Genomic DNA, 21,592 nt, shown 5'->3' with positions numbered 1-21,592 from the left:
GTCAACTAGCCACACAAGTTGTTGTAATTGATAAGAGGTCCACTAATACCTTTCCTAGTAACATAATTCCAAATCAAGAGAGGAATGAAGGGCTATCACCTTGGTAAGTAGACAAGTGGTAGGTACGGAAGCACAGGTTACTGAGAAGCCGGTTGGAAGAGAAGCTCCAGAGAAGGCACAAGCCAAGGAGAAGCACGCCCCTAAGAGGCACCCTGATAATCCCTTTCCAGTTGATGTTGAGCAATACAAGGTGAAGTCTCCAGTTCCTAAGTATAAGCCCAAAATCTCATATTTTCAGAGGCTTCAAAAGGAGACTAAGGACAGGCAGTTTTCAAAGTTTTTGGAAGTCTTTAGAAAGTTACAAATTAATATTCATTTTGCAGAGGTTTTGGAGCAAATGCCCCTCTATGTTAAATTCATAAAGGATTTGTTATCCGAGAAGAGGACCTTAAAGGGAGATGAGATAGTGGTCTTGACCAAGGAATGTAGTGCCATGATTCAGAGTAACTTGCCAAGGAAGATACTAGATCCAGGGAGCTTCCAAATTCTAAGTGCCATTGGGAGAACAACCTTTGAGAAAGTCTTGTATGATCTAAGCGCGAGTGTGAATTTAATGCCCTGGTCTATGATGAAAAATTTGCAAATCAAAGAGGCAGAACCAACAAAGATAGCATTACAAATGACAGACAAATCTCTGAAACATGCACATAGAATAGTGGAGAATCTCTTGGTCAAAGTGAAAAAGTTTTTCCTACTAGCTGACTTTATCATTCTTGACATGGAAGAGGATGACAACGCCTCTATAATCCTAGGAAGATCATTTCTAGCCACTGGGAGAGCTCTAATTGATGTAGAAAAGGGTGAACTAGTGCTTAGAGTGCATGAGGAACAACTGGTCTTTCATGTCTTCAAAAATATGCATTCATCAAGTAAAAAGGAAAGGTGCATGCAGTCTAAGTTTATTGATCCAAACCTTCAAGAACCCCCTGATGATACACAACAGGGTCTGCAGCTTAAGCCTCCTCTGGTGACGATCAACGAAATTACTCTTGGCATCAAATCTAAGTTTGGTGTTGGGAGTGTAGCGTCAAGAAAGGAAGAGGCCCCCAGAAGAAAGTACCCAGTGTATGAGAAAACAAGAAGACCCTATTAATGCCATCATACCAACTACATCAAGTGTATTGGGGTGAACCACATTTCAAGTTAGAGAACCGAGGTTCGTACAACCATCTGCTTGGATTAATAACTCTAGATCTAGGACAATCACAATCATGCAACAAACAAGATATTCTCCTATCCCACCAGACGCCAACAAGTCCACTGGCGCCGGAAAGCAGGTCCTTGGATTCTAGACTTCGATGCCATAGCCTATCAAACCACTCTGGAGGTAGACTATATATTGATTCGAGCAGAAGTGATGGAAGTCGAAGGGTTGTAAAGAGCGAGAATTCCCGTCATATCCCAATTTACTTACTATGACTTACTTGTACTCCTTTATAACAGCAGTAAAGAAGAATAAATGAGAAAAGATAGTGAAGACGAAGAAAAGATATCTGCAATTAGTGAAAAGAATAAACGTTTTGGATTTTCTAATTTAAATTTTTTAAACACCACATCTCAGACCTTCCGATTTTGGTTTCACAGTTTATAAAAAAAGTTAAAACACTCTAATCGGATTCACCAATATTTACTCTACAAAAATCCAAATTCTCCAACAAAAGAATTGAACGAACTGATTTCTACTACATCAAATCGGACCAATTGATTTGAAAACATATATTTAAAAAAAATTACTACCACACCAATTAAAAACACACATAAGTTCCAATATCAATGCATAACACAATGTTGTGTAATATCCAAAAAAATTAGCCTTATTTTATACTGTACCACGTACATTTTAGCATGACCTATATTCTACTATAGATTTAATAAAATATTTTATTTTATAATAATTAATTTTAATATATTTATATTATATACAAATAATAATAATTATTGATAAAAATAATATAATTAAAAATACTTTAAGATTTTAATAACAATAACAATGACAGTTAAAAATAAATAATATTATAATTTTAGCATTATTTATAATAATTCTTACAAATTGCTGATAAAATGATCATTATAAATTATAATTTTTTGCGGTTATTAAAAAAATTTTGGCACCTATTATTATAATTACCACTAAAATCTTTTAATGATAGATCATAAAATGACTAAAATCTAAGTTTTATTTTCTAGTAAAATATATTAATAGCTTTTAAAAACAAATAAAATATCGTTAAAATTGATTTTTCAAGTAGTGTATCTACTCTGTTACTGAACTTCCAACTAAACTTACTGCCGGAATTACCAGCTGGCCTAATTATTCTAGTTAAGTTCCTCCTTGTCCGTATCACGATCGTATTTAATACGTGAAGCAGAGCAATAAATCTGCAAAGCAATAATGTCTTTCACACAAGTGGAAGACAAACATGTGATGCCATGACTTCTTGTGTTCACACTTCACATGGTTAATTATATAGATGCTAGTAGAGCTCTGATAAAATAAAGAGAGAATATCTTCCATGCTTTCACACCAAGAAGCAAAGAAGCTCACAAGCAAATAAAACGTGGTTCTTTATTTTCAACAACTAACATTTTACTTGTATACTAGCAAGGAAATTATTGATATTACGTGTTACTAAAAATATAATAAATGAACATTTTTTAAAACTAAATACTAACATTAGAATTCTTAAAGTTAAATATTTAAATTTGAAAAATAAAACTATTTATACTTGTATAAAAAACTTCAAAAATAAATCATGAATTAAGATTAAAAGAAAAGCCTTTAAGTTTATTAAATAGAAATTTTTTTTTTTGTTAAACTTGTAACAAAATTATTATTTTCATCGTATGAGAAGTTTTATCTTGTGTTTTCAATATGAGCAGTTTTTCCATTAAAATATAGACTATGATTGAGATAGATAGTCCTTCATTGTAAGTTGTAAGGTCAACTATTTGTAAGGACCATTTCTTCTACAATTGTTAATATGTTGAAACTTCTTAGAAGATCAACTCTAATACCAATTGAAATGGCTCAATGTGTACGAAAAGGAAGTTGAATAGTGCTTAATTCTTTTTATGAAATAAATTCACTTTAAAAGCATATCAAGTCTTTGGATTTGCGAATAGCAAAGTATGTTAAGTAATTTTAAAATACTTTTTATAACGTTTATTTACAATTGTTTCTGAAGTTACTAGTTTTTGTAAAATAGCTTCTGAGCTCTTAAAATTTATATCGGTTGTGAAGAGTATAGAAAGGCTTAGAAAAGTATTTGAAATAATTTCTAAATCTTAGACAAATATCTGTAACCCTTCAATGTTCTATAATCTTTTAATGCTTTTTTTATGTTTTTTTTTTTCATTTATAAAAATTAATAGTAAAATATTATACTTTTTTCTCTCGATTATTAAAAAAATTAAAAAGATCTATTTCCAAAAATAAAGAGATTCTACTAGTGCACAAATACAGAGATTCTACTAGTGCACAAATAGATATTTTATGTTTTTTTTTTTTATTTTCTCACATTAAGCCTTAGTTCATATTGAATTTCACCCACTTAAAAAATTTAGATATTCTTTTCACAAGTCTTTTTAAAATTAGAAGTAATAATATCAATCTAAATATTTTAAACATTGTTTTTAACGTTTTTAAAAGAGATAAGTATTGTTTTGGTCCCTAACATTGAGGGTCAGAATCGAAATCGTCCCTAGTGTAATTTTGGATTTAAAATCATCCTTAATGTTGCATTTCATTTTAAAATCGTTCTTTCTAATAAATTTTTTTTTAAATGACAAAAATACCCTTTTTTTCACCATTTCATTCTTCTTCTTCCAGGAGAAGAAATTCTCTTCTTCTTCTTCCAGAAGAACAAATTCTTCTTCCATTAACAAATTCTTGTTGCCATTAACACACTCAAGATTCAGCCATTCAACCTTTCTCTTCTTGGTATCTCACTTCATTCATTTATTTTGTTTCACTCAGATTCATTCTTAGTATTTCACTTTTACTCTACAATCTGCATGTTCTAAATTAAAGGACCCCATAATTCGGAAATAAAAAACAACAACAAAACCAAAAACAACAAAAAGCAATAGCAATTCAGAAATCGAAACAACAACAAAACCAACAATAAAAATTAGAAAATTAGGGATTATAATGAACAAATCCATTATTTAAATCCAGATTCAACAAATCAACACACAATAATGATAAAATCAGAAAATAACAAATTAAAATCAAAAGATGCAGATCCAGAAACAGAAGATGCAGAAGTAGAAGCACTCAAGTAGAAGAAAAAAGTAGAAGAAGAAGCAAAAGCACTCAAGCGGACCCAGAAGAAGCAAAAGACAAAGCAGAAACAGAGATCGAAGCAAGAAGCAGAAGCGGCGAGGTGGTGAGGAGCAGCGGCAAGGCAGCGAGGAGCAGCGGCGAGGCAGCGAGAAGCAGTGGCGAGAACACGGCAGTGAGGAGCAACGGTGCAAAAGTCGAGACTCTCACCCTGGCTCGCGACAGCGACGGCAACGGCAGCTCCAAACTTCGTCGGCGCTGTCCCCCTCCCCCGTTCTCCTTCCCCTTCTCCCGCTCCCCTTTTCCTTTCTTCCTTAACCCATCCCCCCTCCTTCCCGCGTCCTTTCACCTTTCCCTCTCGTGTCTCCCCTCCCCCCTCATGTCTTTTCTTTTTTTATTTTATATATTTTTTATTTGAAAAACCTATTTATAAAAAAAGATAGCTTTATTATTTACAAAAAATTTATTAGAAATGACGATTTTAAAATAAAATGTAACATTAAAAATGATTTTAAATCCAAAATTACATTAGGGATGGTTTCGATTCTGACCCTCAACATTAGGTATCAAAACAATTCTTATCACTTTTTAAAATTAAAAGTGACTGAATTAGATCAAACACCAATCTAACTAAAAAATTTTTATATTCTCTTTTAATGCTTTTCAAGGACTAGAAATTACTATTGGATCAATTACAATGAGCTTCGAAAAAAAGAGTTTATCTGAAAACTTTTTACAGGTTCTGAAATTATGTGTAATAATGTTATATAATGTGTATGAACTACCTTAGATTCACAAGAATATAATTTGGACTTATATAAATTAAAGAAGCCTAAATTTTAAAGTGTTTTAAATATTTTTTGAGTAAATTATATTTTTTGTTCTTAAAATTTATATTTTTTAAATATTTTTAATATTTAATTTTATTCAATTTTATTTTTAATAATTTTAATTGTCTTTAATATTATTTTTTATTTATTTTAAAACTATTCCTAAACATTTTTAATTTTGTCCTCAATATTTAAGATGAAGTTAACATTTAGAAATAATTTTGATATAAACTAAAAACGTTAGAGACAAAATTGAATATAATTAAATGTTAGGAATATTTATTAAAAAAAGGTCATAAATATTAAAGACAAAAAATATATTTTACCTATTTTTATAGAATAAGAACAGTAAAAAAAAGAAAAAAAAAAAGAAATCAAAACTTAAGACAATATGAGCATTTTTAATTATCGTAGTAATTTATTCTGTTTTTTTGGATTTCAAGATCTTATATTATAGTCGATGAAGCATGAATGATATATTGGAAATTCATCTCCTTTTATTATCACATGTTCCAGGGATGGATTTTTTTTTTTTTGAAATAAAGAGCTCAACACACAAGGTGGAGCATTAAAAGACTAAACAGTATAAACCAACAACACCAAGTACATGATAGCCTCTAGTCATCTACAGCATTGCCATCAACAATCATAGGGTTCACCACCAAACCATTCATTAGAGAACTCGAACGACCTGCTGATAATTCCCTCCACATTAGTAGCTTGATTCCTGAAGATCCTCGCATTCCTTTCAACCCAAATTATCCATATAACAGCATAAAAACCCATGAACCACCGCCTGGTGTCCTCCTTCCTCACTGAACCACTCGTTCAGCTTTGAAAGTGCTCCTTTACTGAACCTGACATTGTCCAGAGCCTCCCAAGAGTGAACAGCCAAGCACTCCACACCTGCCAAGTGATCTCACACCCAATAAACAAATGAAACGCAGACTCTATGGCCTTACAGCACAACACACACATGTTATCATTCGGTACAATAACGCCTAGCCTACACAACTTATCCTTGGTATTTACTCTGCCGACTAACACAAACCAAGAAAACAGCTCGATCTTAGGAGGTACGAAACCTTGCCAAATAGCACTAGTGAAGCTATATCTCGCGATGTCCACCGGAAGAATTTCTGCTTGCATCACCTGCACAAAGAAGTTAGTCGAAAATAAACCAGATTTATCAAAATTCCATATCACACTATCCTCTCTCTCACTTTTGAGCTTAGCTGTTTGTAACCTCTCATGAAGTTAGTTTAGTAGCTCTAACTCCCATTGGAACAACTCTCTCCTCCATTGAAAGCTCTAACTCCACTCTAACACATCTCAAAACCCACAATCCCCTATAACAGATCTTTTCAGGTTTGAGACCGAGAATAGTCTTGGAAACACATCTTTCAACAGCTCACCAGGTAGCCAGTTATCCTCCCAGATCCTGGTTGTTCCGCTATTCCCTACCTCCATGGACAAGCTTCTGATCATCCTTTCTCTAACATGGGGCTCTCTGATTTGTAATTGGCAGATTTCCTTCCATGGACCCCCTCGTGTAGGTATCGGCTGGCCACACAGCATCTCAGAGGAGTTCATGTTATTACAGGAGCAAACAACTTTCTTCCACAACGGGCAGTCCTCTTTTGAAAATCTCCACCACCACTTAAAAAGTAAGGCTGTATTTTGAACCACTGTATCACCAACTCCCAAGCCTCCTGCCTTTTTTGGAGCCATAACTATTTCCCATTTTACCAACGGTATCCCATACCTCTCATCCTCTTTACTCCATAAGAATCGTCGTTGTAGAGAGATCAACTTCTCCGCCACTGCCTTAGGCATCTTGTACAAGCTAAGATAGTACACGAGCAGGCTATTAAGAACCAATTTAATGAGGACCAGCTTGCCCGCCTTATTGAGCATCTTAGCTTTTCACAGACTCGCCTTTTCTTCCACCTTGTCTATCATAGGTTGCCAAGTCTTAACGAGCCTCAGATTTGCTCCCAGAGAAATGCCCAAGTATCTGACTGGCAGAGATGCCTCTTTGCATTCCAGCAAATGACACATCCGTCGTGTCCAGCGCCGCTCACAATTAACTGGATAAAGCTAGACTTCTCAAAGTTAATGCTTAACCCAGACATCAACTCAAAACATCTCAACAACCATTTGTAGTTTCTGATAGTTGCCTCTTTAGCATGACAGAAGAGGATAGTATCATCAGCAAACTGCAGGTGCGACAGCTCAATGTTGTCCCACCCAACCAAAAGCGGAGAAATACGCTCATTCCTCACAGCCTCCCTAATCATCCTGTGGAGAACATCTACAACTAGAACAAACAGAAATGGAGACAGGGGGTCCCCTTGTCTTAGGCACCTTTCCATCTTGAAAGGTTTAGAACGGGAGCCATTGATAAGAATCGCCATAGATGCAGAGCAGACACATTCATTTATCCAAGCCCTCCATCTAAGGCCAAATCCCATCTTCTGCAGAACAATATCCACAAAGCCCCACTTGACCCTATCATAAGTCTTTTGAAAGTCCAATTTGATAATTGCGGAGCTCTTTTTCTTTACCTTCGGCCATTGCACAGTTTCACAGGTAATCAGTGCCCCGTCATGGATTTTCCTACCCTTCACAAAAGTACTCTGGGTCTCCCCAACTAAACTCGGCATAACCTTTCGCATCCTCCGAACCAACACCTTAGATATGACCTTGTACACACAACCTAACATACTAATCGGCCGGAGATCTTTTATTTCTTTGGCTCCCACAAACTTCGGTGCTAGCGCTACGCAAGTGATATTTGAATCCCGAGGCAGTATCGCTGACTGGAAGAACCCCGTCACTGCATCAGTGAACTCCCTACCTACTTCATCCCAGCATTTCTTGATGAAATTCATATTATACCCATCGCTGCCTGGTGCCTTGCTTGACTCACGATCCCAAACTGCTTCCTTTATTTCTTCCAGAGATGGCATCAACTCTAACTCTGTTGCCTCCTCCTTATTTATCTGCTCAACAACCCATCCCGGAACCATATAACAGGCGAGGTATCCTAATGATACAAGTTTTTATTCCCTATCTCGGAACTCTATTGTCTCCTGTTGCCTCCTCCTCCTTCCTTTATTTCTTCCAGGAACGGATTTATATTGGCTAGTGTGGGGGCAACTGAGTTTTAAAAATTTTATATATAGTATATAATAAAAAAAAATTTGTCCCCATAAAGTAAACAAATTTGACGCTATATTTTCTTTTTTTCACAATATCTATAAACAAATTAAAAAAATTAAATTACTTTATTATATTATAAAATATTATATTAATTACTTAATAAAAATAATTAAATAAATAACATAAAATAACTAATAATAAAAACTTAATCAATTTGAATCATTTCAAATTTTTAAAGTGTTGTTTTCATTCAATTTTTTTTTTGTCTAACTCTCTTTTTTTTATATTTAAAAATTGTTTAAGTAATTTAAATATCTAATGTTATTACTCATTTCTTCTTTTTACTAACTGCATAAATATGTGATTATTGTCTTTATTTTTAAGAGTAATATCTTTCATTACTCTGATTCATCTTTTCATATAATTTTATTTAAGATCTTTTTAATGAAGTGAGAGTTAGTTTACATATGTAAAAAAATTAAACTCTTATGCTCTATTGCATGTTTCTTTTTCCTATATTCATGTGATTAATTTCACCACAAAATAAAAAAATTTATAGCCAAAGCAGTAGTAGTGTGTTGTGTATATATGATTTCATTACTATTTTCATGAGCAATTTTTTATTTTGTTTCATGAATTGATTTTAAAAATGTATGTAATTAGTGAATTTGATTTTAATTTTAATTTTAATTTTGTGATATTGAATTATTAACATATTATTGTTTAAATGATTATTTTATTGTTCTAATTTATTTGTGAGATAAATTGAAAATTGATTATATTTTATAATAATAATTATAATTATAAAAATAATTATTATGTTATATATATATATATTCTTCCCACTAAAAAAATTTTTTGGATCTGTCACTGACATCTTTCATGTTTTGGTAAAGAAAAAGTATTAGAAGCTAATATATTTTGTATAACGTGTATAATGGGGTTAAATTGAAATTAAAATTAAATTACAGGCAGTTAATTAATTTTAAATAGTTTCGAATTTGAAATTTGAATTAAATTAGGATTACCGTCAGTTATGGAAACAAATAAATGACCTCCCATTGTTAATAGGGTGTGACCTCCTTCTCTCTCTTTCTCCTCGAATCTCACCGGTACAGCGCCGCCACCATCACCAGCCGCCGTCGGACATCGTCCCTCCATTGTTCTGACTCGCGTCGTCGTCTACTAATGCCCACCACCAAGGGAGGATGCGCATTTTTTGTGCATCGAACTCGCGGCACCGCACAACCAGCAATTCTGTCGCATCTAGTGTGTGCCTTCTTCCCGACGTCGATGTCGCAAGATAAAGGGGTCTCGAGTTTGTTTCATCTTTCACGTTCAACACTCCGCAGAAGTTCCTTAATGGAGGTTAATTTGGTTGAGCCGTTGTGTCGTATTCCATCTTCCGGCAGTAATGAGAATTCATCACATCCACATGAAAACGTAGCCAACCATTTTGTCATCGAGGGTGAGCAATCTAATCAGGTGGGCAACATACGTTGAAAGAATTGATAATGAATGGTTATTTTCAAGTGATTTAGATGTTTACCTTCAATGCAAGTGGCGTGTTTAATTTGATGTTTTATTCTTACCCAGATGCATTGAAAGAAGGATTATCTCGTCGAAATATAGTTTTCAACCAACAAACAATCCTCCATCAAAGTTCAGTTTTTGGTTGTCATAAGTTCAACCCAATAAAAATAACTGAGAGTATTAGTCCCGGGTCGTTCTCTCTACGAATTACAATTGAGTGCTCAATTATTGGTTATGAGTTTCATGGGTTGGGTTGATAAAGGTGCAAGAAATTAAAAAGGCAAGAATTTAAATGATAATAAAGTAAAGAAAACAATTAAAGATAACAAATACCAAAAAGAGGCATTCATGGCAAGGATCGAGAATCTAGGCTTTCTATTCTAGTCATTAATTATAATACAACAATTAACAAGAGCGAATCCTATTTCGTCATCTCCAACATCAGAAGAAGGTATAATGTTATCTTCACATTGAGAGAGTCAAATAGGACTAGTTAATCCAAATTTATAAGTAATGTTAATGGATACAAGACTAACTAATCACTCTAGATCACCAATCTAAATTGGGTATTAATGACTCAAGATTGCATAATTTCTCTTTTCAAGCCAAGAATGCTTAAAATCCACTATAAAGTCCAACCAAGCATTTTGTCAAACACTTGGAAGGCATAAAAGGAAAGCATCATAAAAGGGTAATAAAAATAAAATCTACTACCCAATGCAAGAAATCAATAATAATAACTCAAACAAGCATGAAAAAGAACATAAACCCTCAAATTTCATTAAAGGGAATCAAAATTAACAAGAGTGTTCATAACATAAAAATGACATAAAACAGAAATTAACAAAAGGAACTAAGAGAACAAGGATGTAGAAACAAGAAATTGTAAAGAAAACTAGATGAAAACAAGAATTAAATCTTAAATCTAAGAGAGGTTGACTTAAATATATCCTAATTCTAGAGAAAAGATGGAGCTTTTCTCTCTAGAAAACTACCTAAAGCATGGTCCTAAACTAATCTAATTGCTCCCCCATGTTCTCTCTTGAATTCTACATCAAATAGCTTCAGAAATGAGTTGGATTTGGGCGTGGATGGCTCAGAAATCGCCCCCAGCGTATTCACTTTAAGAAGGTCACGTGACCAACATCACGCGTGCGCGTGGTCGACGCATGCAGTCGCCTGGCAAAGTTCTCTTTCACGCGTACGCGTGGGTGACGCCTGCGCCTCGATGGCGAATTCTCTCCTCACGTGAACGCGTGGATGACACATGTGCGTGATCTTGAATCCTCCAAATGCTCATTTATTCATGAATTCTCCACTTTGCATGCTTTTTCTTCACTTTTTCCATCTCATTCTTGTCTTAAAAACCCTGAGATCACGCAACAAACATATCAAGGCATCGAGTGGAATCAAAGTAGATTAAATTTAGCTATTTTAAGGCCTAAAAAGCATGTTTTAAACCATTAATCACAATTAGGAGAAATGCACAAAACCATGCTTTTTCATTGAATAAATGTGGGATAAGTTGATAAAATCTCCTAAATTTAACACAAGATAAACCACAAAATTGGGGTTTATCATGCATCATAAACATTCATGATTTAACCACATTTGTGATGAGTTTATAATCATGGTATGCTTATATGGATGAAGCCCTTGGTTTGTATTAATTGATCATGGCATATTACTTTGACGCTGGATGAAACTAGATCTTTATTGGACTATCTTTTATTGATTTATGAATTTATATGACTAAATTTAAATTGCATGTTTGAGCATGAGAGTTGAATACTTTAGAGACCTTAACACCCAATAAGTAAGCTCCTATATTCCTGTACATGATGCCTATAGATCCGCTGGAATATTCGTAGTGTTGTATATTGAATATGAAATATAACTAATAGTATTATTATTATTATTGAAATTATATTTCAAAAAGAAAATTAAATAGGCAAGAGTTATCAACTGATGGCCGACTTAATAATACTTCCTGCATGTTTAGGTTAGAATTCACATATGATCATACATGATAGACACTAAATGAATTAATAAAGCAACTCTAGTCACCATTGGCTCTAAAACCGAGGCCTGAACTATGTGCATGGTAGTTATATCTATTGCATGTTCATCTATGTCATGTACAGTGACTATGTGAAAGAGAATAAATAGTAGTTATAATAATTATACAAGAGGTAAAGTAAAATAATTAATTCAATTACCATTCTTACTATTTTCATGCATTTGTTTCTAAGTTAAAATGGGTAGAATGATTGACTTGATTTCTATGTTTTGTCGTATTGTTTGTGCTGGTTAGTGCGGTTTTATGTACATGATATTTGCTAAGGATTTATGTTTTTTTTTTGGATTGTTGTGTTTATTTTGGAATTGTAGGCAACGCAACTATCGGATGTTACTGAGGTTGGAAGTGAAGAGATGGATCTTGGTTACGAGGTTTGGACTCTAGTTTAATTTTGTGTAATTATGATCTACACGTTTCATCCGAGCATTAATGGTATTGCATGTTTTTTTTTCAACTGATACGTAGTTACCGGATCATGGTTGCCTTTGGGAATATAAAATACCAAGAGTTGGAATGAGGTTTGCGCAGTTACAACTAGCTCATGAATTCTATATTACCTACCCAAAGAAAGTCGGTTTCACAACTAAGATAAGGACGACAATATGTGACAAGATCATAAAGGAACCCGTTAACCAAGCAATCCATTACAATCGGGATGGTCTTTGTGGGTCTCATGTCTAAGCACCAACACGAAAGAACATGATTTCAGCCACCGGATGCAAGGCAAGGATATATGTCAAATTTGATAAGGAGAGGCAATAGTTGGTTTTCTTTAAGGTAGAGTTGAGGCACCCGCACCCATGTTCAGCGAAGAAGGCGGTGCACTACCATGAGTATAAGGAGCTGACCATGCATGCGAAGTGCGTGATTAAGGATAATGATGAGGCTGAGATTCGAACTAACAAGACATGTCTACCATTGGCAAATGAGGCTGGGGGGCCGTCGAACCTTTGATTCTCAGAAAAGGATTTAAGAAACTATATCACAGCAAGACTCCGAACCAGCAACGTTAATGCGGATGTTAGGGACAAAATGAACTACTTCACGAGAATGAAGGACATCAATCCGAACTTCTTCTACGTGGTGAATTTGGATGACAAGTGTAAATTTAGGAGTACAGTATGGGTGGATGCAAGGTGCAGGGCGTCGTATGAATATTACAGAGACGTCATGTCATTTGATAGCATGTATAGTACAAACAGGTATGACGTAGTTTTTTTGTTTTTTTTTTCTTTTAATTTTTTATATTTGTATGGTCGTGACTGGGATTTCGTATCTGTGGTGGTTATTTCATGTAGGCATGGATTACCATTTGCGTCGTTTGTCAGCGTCAACCACCATGGTAAGTCGACCTTACTCAGCTGTGCTCTGCTGGGGAATGAGGAAACCCCAAATTATGAATGGGTTTTCAGCCAATGGTTGAAGTGCATGGGAACTTCTCCACAGGAGATCATCACCAATCAATGTAAATCCATGTTCGATGCAATTAGAAAGACCCTTGCTGATACACACCACCGTTGGTGCATCTAGCATATTATGAAGAAGTTACCACACAAGCTTGGAGGTTATTACCAGTACAGAGAGTTGTATGCTTACCTCACCGGTATTGTGTTCAATTCTCAGACGGTCGAGTTATTTGAGGATAGCTGGGTTGACTTTATAGATGAGTACAACTTACATAACAACACATGGTTGTCAGGTTCGTTACTGTGAAGTTACATTAGGCACTTTAATTGATAATTCTTTGGTTCTAGGCTTTATTTATTTTATAATAATGAGTTCAGTTTAAGGTTTCCATACTAAGTATAATTTTTTCTCTGTGGGCCTTTATGACGACCGACGTATGTGGGTCCCCGTATTTTTCAGAGGTGAATTTTGGGCTACTATGAGGAGTACGCAAAGGAGTGAGAGCATGCACGCTTTCTATGGTGGAATCTTACACAGTAGGACAAATTTGGTCTAATTTGTTCATGAATATAACAATGTGCTTGGAATCAAGGAGCAGAGGGAATTAGAGGACGATGCTGCAAACTCGAGGGGGATTATTCCGTGTGCAACGAGCCACCTACGGAAAGACAGTTTCAACAGGAGTACATGACAAGCATGTTTAGGGATGTTCAAACTGAGTTTGTGAAGAAAGCTGATTATAGAATTTCTGTTGTTGCTAAAGATGGTGCAATAGTATGCATGAAGGGGGAAGAGAAAAACCTAGTGAAGGATACTATTCTTTACATTCCATACGACGTCCAATTTGACCGTTCAACGTATGAGGTTCGTTGTGAGTGCAATCTATTTGAGAGTTCAGGTGTGTTATGTTGTTACTGTCTTGCAATTTTCCATTCGTACAAAGTGTATAAAGTACCTACCTGTTATGTTCTCCCTCATTGGAGCAAGAACATAAAGCGCAAACATATTTATGTCAAGAGTAGTCATGATGTTAGTCGGTCGGATGAGAGTCATACTGCATTCAAGCGGCTATGTGCACACTTCTTCAACATTGCTTAGGAGTTTGTCAACGATGACGATGAAACAACCTTACTGCATGCTGCTCTAAAAGAAACAAGAGCCAAGCTAACCATGCACCGTGTCAAGAAGAGGTCAAAGGGGGTTTCAACAACCCACGATAGCATTGGCTCACAGAGTTTGATCGCGGTGGGTGTAGATGACATTCAAGACCCCTCAAAGGTGACAAAGGGTCGGCCAAAGAGTAAGAGGCTTGGCACTGCCTTGGAGAAGTCCTTCAAGAAATCTGCTCGGAGTAAGAATAAGAAGGTTGCCCTGGTGTATGATTGTGTTAATCTTACATTGGATGATTACTTTTGTATATTACCGTGCAAGTCATTGACTGGTGTCATCTCTGTGTTATGTACTAGGTTGTTCGCTTGGATAGATCTGGAAATATAGAGTTTGGTGCTCAAGTTGGCCACAATAAGCCCCACCAATTTGGTGGGTTCATGTCTTTGTTAAGCTCCTTCGAAAATAGTTAGTTTCTGTTCGACATAACTTTCAGTACGTAATTCATGTATTAGATACTATAGTCGAAAACGGTATAGCGGTATGGAATGAGTGGGTTTATTTTACAAAACTATCGGTTTCATGATTCATTGTTGTTGTTGCAAGGGATTTTGTAGTGATTATACTATTATTTATGCGCACAAATGTTGGATGTTCATTTCTATATATTACTGATGTTCACCGCTACTGTTAACATGGATGATTGGTTTTAGAGGCTTCACCCTACGTTCACTTTAGCATGTAACAAAAACCAATCACGAGATCTAGACTCAAGGTCAAGGACCAATGTTTTGACACTTCACAAAGAATTCACCGAATCAAGACATAATAAGCGGATGTTTGTTCTAATTAGTATCTGGATGGTTATTTTATAAAACAAAATGGATGGTCATTTTGAGTATATGATCCCACTTATTGATTATTCGATTATCTCTATGCACAAATGTTGGATGTTCGTGTCTACATGTAACTGGATGTTGAAAATCATTGTACACGTGGATGTTTGGTTTGGGGCTTCGCCCCGTGATCACTCTGGCATCTGTTCAAAATAAATCTCGGAAACTTGCCCCCAAGGTCAAATTTCATAATGATTAACAAATTCAAGTCATTCTACTTTGGAAAACAAAACAAAAATCCATGAATAAAGACACAATTAGGTGGATGTTTGTTTTGATAAGAATCTAGATGGTTAGTTTCGCAGACAGAATGGATGTTCACTTTCAATCAGTTGTTAGTATGTTATGACTGAGTGAATGAAGAACCACACATTCATAAAAATAAATTCAGTTCGGGGCTTCACCCTATGATCACTCTAGCATCTATTCAAAATGAATCATGAAAACTTCCTCCAAGGTCAAATTTCATAAATACAATTATTAACAAATACAAGTCATTCTACTTTGAAAAACGAAACATAAAGCCTTGAGTAAAGACACAATTAGGCGGATGTTCGTTTTGATAAGAACCTAGATGGTTACTTTCGCAGACAGAATGAATGTTCACTTTCAATCAGTTGTTAGTATGTCATGACTGAGTGAATGAAGAACCACACATTTATAAAAATAAATTCAGTTCGGGGCTTCACCCTGTGATCACTTTAGCATATGTTCAAAACAAATCACGAAACTTCCCCAAGGTCAAATTTCATAAATACAATTATTAACAAATACAAGTTATTCTACTTTGGAAAACAAAACATAAAGCCCTAAGTAAAGACACAATTAGGCGGATGTTCATTTTGATAAGAATGTAGATGGTTACTTTCGCAGACAGAATGGATGTTCACTTTCAATCAGTTGTTAATATGTCATGACTGAGTGAATGAAGAACCACACATTCACAAAAATAAATTCACAAGACTATACACGGTATATAAGCCAAACAAGGATATCCGAAGTTACAATCTAGCATGAGTATGCTACAATTTTTTTCCCTTGACCTTTTCCATAATTGGTGATCCTTCAGCCCGTCGTGTCAACGTCCTTGTGCTAGGGGCTATGAATGGTGATTTCACTTCCTTTTTCTTGTATCGGGGTTGATTGTGACATACGGGATCAGCTTTGTCCTCCAATAATGTCAGCACCTTATCTACCAATACATTATGTGGTCCACAGACAATGTCTAACATCAACTCTGACCTGCTTTCTCTAAGCATATCCTCGATGAAGATTTTCATAACGAGTTAGATGATACAGTTGTGACATTTTTTCACATTCTAAATTAGACAATGTATAAATTTAGAAGTAAGGCGAAGTCACCTCGTCCCACTCATTAAACTTATGCCCATCAGTGCAATTCTTTATGAACTTAATAACGAAGATGCCACAATCATAGCTACATATAACAAAAAAATTGGTTCAAGCAAGATGACATGAGTGTCACAGAAAGTAACCCACAATTAAAATAAAAAGACGTGCAGTTAATTCAACTCACTTGATTGGCTGCTTTGGTATATTGGCATACGAATGAGACGGCCCATTTGCAGTCCGCACGTATATGGGGATAGTAACTCTAGCCATGTCCTCGATGAGTCTTGATAAACCACTATTTTGTTATTCATATTGTGTTTAATTTTGTGGTTTTATCAGGTCTTCGCCCACTTATTCATATGATTTGCATGTATTTATAATTCCTTCCTAAAAATATTCTATGATTGAAAACTTGCTTCCAACAGACCTTTTAGTTGTATATTTTTATTTTCCTTCGTACCATTCGATGCCGTGATCTGTGTGTTAAGTGTTTCAGGCTTCATAGGGCAAGGATGGCGTAAGGAATGAAGTGGAAGCGTACAAAAATGGAAGGAACACAAGGAATTGAGGAGATGACCAGCGAGAAGTCACGCGGTCGCATGGCTCACGCGACCGCGCGAAATAGAAGAAATCAGAGTGACGCGTTCGCGTGCCTGACGCGACCGCGCAGATTGGAAGCTGCACGAACAACGCGAATGCGTAGACGACACGCACGCGTGGTACGAAAAATGCTGAGTGACGCGATCGCGTGGACGACGCAGCCGCGTGACATGCACGATCTGTAGAATTACAAAAGTCGCAGGCAGAGATTCTGGACTGCATTTCAACCCAGTTTTTGGCCCAGAAACACAGATTAGAGCCAGGGAACATGCAGAGATAGAGGAAGAATTCATTCCACACAATTTCAAGTTTTTAGATCTGAATTTACTCCTCCCCTAGGTTTTTATTTCTAAAATTTGTGACAACCCTTTTATAAATTGACAAGTGGATTTTCTCCGATTAAGAACTGTACTCGCAACGCCATTTCTCTAATTAATTCTTAATCTACCAATTTCCGCTCACGTCAAGTCTCTCCTAAAAAACAGGCACATATAAAGCAGGATAATGTGTAACAGAACTAAGTATTACAAATCTCTAGTGGGTTCAAAGAAGATAATATGTTACCACATATGCATCGAGTTTATCACGTTCATCATCAGGCGTAATGGAATACATGCTATTGAGTATCACAAGTCACTTTTCCGGCACGTGAAATGCATACACCCACCAACGCTCATCCTAGCAGAAAGGAATCAACCACTATAACCAACAATACACAAGATTCAATACGCCTCTAAGCAAAAAACCTCAACAAAACCAACAACAAAAGGCCGGGTACATCATCTAAATTAACAACATACCCGCTAAATGTCTAACAAAATAATACATCACGTCACCACCTATTCTATTGTAATCAAATATAAAACCCAGCAAAGAAAGTCAGAATCAAAACACGCATCAACATGGCAACCCCAAACAGCAAACTATACATTGAAAAACAACCATCCCAATGCTTAGAAAACCATCCCAACGATGAAACCCGCTTTGTACCCTATAGATACCAATTTAAACTTAAAGACAACATATGCAAACAAACTCACCTGATTTAAACAAGGTATCAGTATAGGAAAATCAATTACAGGGCATAAAGATGAAAACCAACCATCCAGTTCCTTATATAAATAATCATCCTACTTCTTAGCAAACCCACCATGCTCACAACGAATACAATAAAATAGCGCCAAATATTATCTCTGTTTTAACAAAATATGCACAAACAACACATGGGACATAACCAGGCAAAATATACAACGACGTAGAATATACAAAGAAATTTAAACCATTTAAAGAGGATTCTAACTGACCTATTTTCTGTAACTTGGACCTTGTCAAAGAACCTATTATCCTCACCAAAGCTTGGACCGAACCCCATATACACCGGATTTGCACCGTCTTTGAATGACTTAAGATTATGCCCCTGTGTGATAGTTTTCTGAAAAGCCAATGATAAACCGCAATTTTATGATTCATATTGTATTTAATTCTGTGGTTTTATCAAGTCTTAGCCCACTTATTCATATGATTTGCATGTATTCATAATTCCTTCCTAAAAATATTCTATGATTGAAAACTTGCTTCCTAAAGACATTTTAGTTGTATATTTTTATTTTCCTTCATACCATTCGATGCCGTGATCTGTGTGTTAAGTGTTTCAGGCTTCATAGGGCAAGGATGGCATAAGGAATGAAGAGGAAGCGTGCAAAAGTGGAAGGAACACAAGGAATTGAGGAGATGACCAGCGAGAAGTCACGCGGTCGCATGGCTCACGCGACCGTGCAAAATGGAAAAATCACAGCGACGCGCTCGCGTACCTAACGCGACCGTGCGGATTGGAAGCTGCACAAACGACGCGAATGCATGGACGACGTGCACGCGTGGTACGAGAAACGCTGAGTGACGCGAACGCGTGGATGACGCGGCCACGAGGCGTGCGCGATCTGCAAAATTACAGAAGTCGCTGGCATAGTTTCTGAGCTGCATTTCAACCCAGTTTTTGGCCCAGAAACACAGATTAGAGCAAGGGAACATGCAGAGACAAAGGCAACAATTCATTTCGCATAATTTCAAGTTTTTAGATCTGATTTTACTCCTCCCCTAGGTTTCTCTTTTTGACATTCATAAATTAGGATTTGAAGATTTTTGGCTTTAGCTTTTGAGAAGAGTCTACCTCTGGAATTGGTTATCATAGTTTGTTATTTACTTTTCATTTACTCTTCCATATTCTCAATTTTTCAGAGTTGACATTGGATTATTTTCATAGTTTGTTAATACAAAACTATTTTTACTTTTAATTAATCTCTTTCATCATTATTTATTATGTCTCTTCTTATTTCCCCTATTGATTTTGTGAAGTTTACATTTATAATGATGGAATAGTTCTCCAACTTAATTGGGAGTTGATTAAAAGGAGAACCTTGAGTTGGAATACTCAAGAGTTCAATTGTAATTGGTTCATTGTTGGTTGGCTTGTTAGTCACTAACTCTAATCCTTCCCAAGGGAGAGGATTATGACTTGTGAATAGAAGTTGACTTTTAATTTGACTTTCTCTTATTCGTTGAGGGTTAACTAAATGAAAACAATGACTAATTATTAATTGATCTTGATAAAATTCCAACAAGGATAGAACTTCCAATTAATCTTCTCCCGGTCAAGATTTTATTTAAATCATATAAATTTTCTAATTTAATTTTCTCTTCATCAAACTCAAAACCCATTTGGAAAATCTTTGATTGATAAAATATCATATCTTCCTGCAACTCATTGGGAGACGACCTGGGACTCATACTCCCAGTATTTTATTTCTAAAATTTGTGACAACCTTTTTCTAAATTGACAAGTGGATTTTCACCGGTTAAGAACTGTACTCGCAACGCCATTTCTCTAATTAATTCTTAATCTGCCAATTTTCGCTCATGTCAATTTTTGACGCCGTTGCCGAGGAGTTACAATAGTGTGCTAATTTATTGATTAGAATTTATTTAATTGCATTTTTTCCTTTTTATTTTGTTACTATGAGCTGCACGTTTCTTTCATTAAATGACGCGTTCACTTCCTGATCCAAGCTTGCCAATATTTAACCCTGAGATTGAAAGAACTATTTCTCGTATAAGGCAAGCTCGGCATCGGCTAGTCCTCTCCGAGGACGAATCTGAAATATCTTCTAAGGAAGAAATAAGCTCCCTTTCTACTGATCTTGTCGATTCACGTGCAGGTGACATGGCTACACCTAGGAGAATCACTATCTAGGAGGTTGGAGCCCCTGATTTTACACTACAACCATACCAGGTACGCCATGCAGCAGTGGCTGTGGATTTTGAAATAACGACTGCACTACTCAACTTGATGCCCAAGTTTCATGGCTTACCTGCTCAAGAGCCTATCAAGCACCTTAGGGATTTTCAGACAGCTTGTTCTACTGTTAAGCGTGATGGTACTGACGAAACTTCTATTCTGTTAAAAGCTTTCCCATTCTCTCTTGAGGGGAAGGCAAAAGAGTGGTACTACACTCAACCCAGAGCAACCATTTCTAACTGGGATATGCTTAGAAGAGAATTTTTGGAGAAATTCTTTCCAGCTGAGGTTACTGATAAACTAAGGAAAGACATTTCCATGATCGTTCAGGACAAATCTGAGACTCTCTACGAATATTGGGAGCGCTTCAATAATCTTCTGGAAGCATGTCCCCACCATATGATTGACAAGATAGTGTTGCTCGGCTACTTTACACATGGCATGAAATCTCAAGATAAGACCACATTGGAAGGTGCTAGCAATAGGTCTATGAAAAAGTACAAGACTACGAATGAGGCATGGCAATTGATTAGCAACTTAGCTTAATTTACTAGGAATCACAAGCAGAAATAAAGTCAGTCAAGAGCTGTTGCAGAGGTATCCTCTAGCAAAGATACTGCTGCTATAACTCAGAGCTTATGTGAAATGACCAACTTACTGAAGCAGATGCAACTAAGTCAACAACAAGCTTAGCAAGTTCAGCCTTCTCTACCACAGCACGGCCAACAGTTGGTTCCACAAAGAGTATGTAGGATCTGTGCCGATTACAATCATTATACTGATGAGTGTCCGCAACTCCAACAGGAAGACCACACTGTGGCAGCCACTCATAACTTCTATGATCGCCCCAATCAAGGGTACAATCAGGGTGGCAGCTACAACCATGGATGGCAGGATAACCCCAACCAAGGTTGGAGGGACAATCATAACAGAGGAGACAAGGATAACAATGGAAACCAGAGGTGGAATAATAATAACAACTTCAGG

General features: G+C 36.0%; 1 non-coding gene across 1 annotated transcript; it reads right to left on the bottom strand.

Annotated features, from left to right (window-relative positions):
- Positions 1-20,902: 20,902 nt before the first annotated feature.
- Positions 20,903-21,010, bottom strand: LOC112798791 (small nucleolar RNA R71). The gene has a single exon (XR_003200388.1). It is a non-coding gene; the product is annotated as a small nucleolar RNA R71 (small nucleolar RNA).
- Positions 21,011-21,592: the final 582 nt, after the last annotated feature.

Source organism: Arachis hypogaea, chromosome 4 (assembly GCF_003086295.3).
Source record: "Arachis hypogaea cultivar Tifrunner chromosome 4, arahy.Tifrunner.gnm2.J5K5, whole genome shotgun sequence".
NCBI classification, from domain to species: domain Eukaryota; kingdom Viridiplantae; phylum Streptophyta; class Magnoliopsida; order Fabales; family Fabaceae; genus Arachis; species Arachis hypogaea.
This window is presented reverse-complemented; position numbering and strand designations above follow the sequence as displayed.